This window comes from Salvelinus sp. IW2-2015, unplaced genomic scaffold, assembly GCF_002910315.2.
Source record: "Salvelinus sp. IW2-2015 unplaced genomic scaffold, ASM291031v2 Un_scaffold7275, whole genome shotgun sequence".
Taxonomy (NCBI): Eukaryota; Metazoa; Chordata; class Actinopteri; order Salmoniformes; family Salmonidae; genus Salvelinus; species Salvelinus sp. IW2-2015.
The window spans coordinates 4,519-6,603 of NW_019948535.1; the positions used below are offsets into that span (position 1 = coordinate 4,519).

At 44.7% G+C, this 2,085-nt stretch overlaps 1 long non-coding RNA gene across 1 annotated transcript; it reads right to left on the bottom strand.

The window, feature by feature from the left end:
• Positions 1-381: 381 nt before the first annotated feature.
• On the bottom strand, positions 382-1,045 carry LOC112079223 (uncharacterized). The gene is made up of 2 exons (XR_011479109.1): positions 893-1,045; positions 382-678 (listed from the first exon to the last, which is right to left on the bottom strand). It is a non-coding gene; the product is annotated as an uncharacterized lncRNA (long non-coding RNA).
• Between the last annotated feature and the right edge of the window lie 1,040 nt (positions 1,046-2,085).

The following is a 2,085-nucleotide window of genomic DNA, read 5'->3' on the forward strand; positions in this document are numbered from 1 at the left end:
CACACGGGACTGTGTGACATTATCCAACGTCTGCAGTGTTTGCTTTGAATGTAATCATGGTAAAGTTACCGTGGTAACATTGCTTTTAAATGATGCATAGCCGAAAATGAGCAATGGGATTGAATCCCGGCCTTAGTCATTGGGCTGTAAGAGGGGATGGATGCAAGAGCTCCTTTCATATGCTCAACAGTGCCATCTGCRGGACAGGGAGGGAAAATACTGTATGTCATAAACAGAAACTTCTAACAATATATTGTTCAATATAAAATATTTTTCAACAGGAACTGAATATATTATTACTAGTATAATAGTGTAATAGGACATCAACAGAAAGTAGCCTATAAATACTGTGTTGCAGTAAGGAGGACCAACAGGGCATAGTAAAAACTAAAATAGTATTTAATGTATTTACAATGAACATACAATCATGMCATCTTTTACAAGTCATATACAGAACTTAACATTTTTAAATATAAATGTATGCATTTTGAAAAAAGATAAAATAAATTGAAAGAAGCAATTGGACCATATCTTAAAGTCTGACATGTTTAAAATACAGGTAGAGGATATTTTCATATTTCAATGCCTTTTTGTTTTAAAAGATTTCCTGCAAAGTGCCATGAGCTTGGTGTATTTATCACCTTCTAACGCGAACCAACCCCCACTGCCCCCTTCAACCTTTATGAACTGGTCAGCCCAGGTTCCCCTTCAACCTTTATGAACGTGGTCAGCCCAGGGTTCCCCTTCAACCTTTATGAACGTGGTCAGCCCAGGGTTCCCTTCAACCTTTATGAACTTGGGCAGCCCAGGTTCCCTTCAACCTTTATGAACGTGGTCAGCCCAGGTTCCCCTTCAACCTTATAACGTGGTCAGCCCAGGGTTCCCCTTCAACCTTTATGAACCTGGTCAGCCCAGGGTTCCCCTTCAACCTTTATTGAACGTGGTCAGCCCAGGGTTCCCCTTCAACCTTTATGAACGTGGTCAGCCCAGGGGTTCCCTTCAACCTTTATGAACGTGGTCAGCCAGGGTTCCCCTTCAACCTTTATGAACGGTCAGCCAGGGTCCCCTTCAACCTTTATGAACTGGTCAGCCCAGGGTTCCCCTTCAACCTTTATGAACCTGGTCAGCCCAGGGTTCCCCTCAACCTTTATGAACCTGGTCAGCCCAGGGTTCCCTTCAACCTTTATGAACGTGGTCAGCCCAGGGTTCCCCTTCAACCTTTATGAACGGGTCAGCCCAGGTTCCCCTTCAACCTTTATGAACGTGGTCAGCCCAGGGTTCCCCTTCAACCTTTATAAACGTGGTCAGCCCAGGTTCCCCTTCAACCTTTATGAACTGGTCAGCCAGGGTTCCCTTCAACCTAGAGCTGTCGTGTCAGCCACAGGGTTGGTGTCCATTCCTTTCTGAATTCCAGCCAATTCAAAAAGTAAACAATAATTCCAAGTATCCAAAATGGTCCTTATTAAAAAGCAAGTACAAGAATGTGGAATTTCACTGTACTATCCTTTGAAAGATGAGTCCCAGGATCAAAATTGCACCCAAAAAAAAGAAGAATTGCAGACAGAACATTATCAACAACTAATTGGATGACTGTCGTACATGTAAGACACACAAAACAGCTAACTACCATCAGGTTCTAATTGGGCCTGGTCTCAGGTTCATATTGTCCCTCGATCAGGTCCTAAATGGCCTGGTACTCAGGCTCTGTCGTCCCTTCTCCAGGTTCCTAATGGCCTGTCGTACTTCATGGTTCTGTCGTCCGATCATCGGTCTATGCTGGTACTCAGGGCTTATTGTCACCTACATCAGGTACTAATGCCTGGTACTCAGGGTCTATTGTCTCCATCAGGTGCTAATGTCTGGTACTAAGGGCTTCTAGTGTTCCTTCATCAGTCCTAATGGCGCTGGTACCAGAGGCTCTATTGTCGCCTCTCTCCCAGGTCCTAATGCCTGGTACTAACGCGGCTCTATTGGCCCCCATCAGGTCCTAATGGGCCTGGTATCAGGCTCTATTGGTACGCCTCTGATCAGGTCCTAATGGCCTGGTACTCAGTGGCTCTATTTCTATGCCATCAGGTACTAATG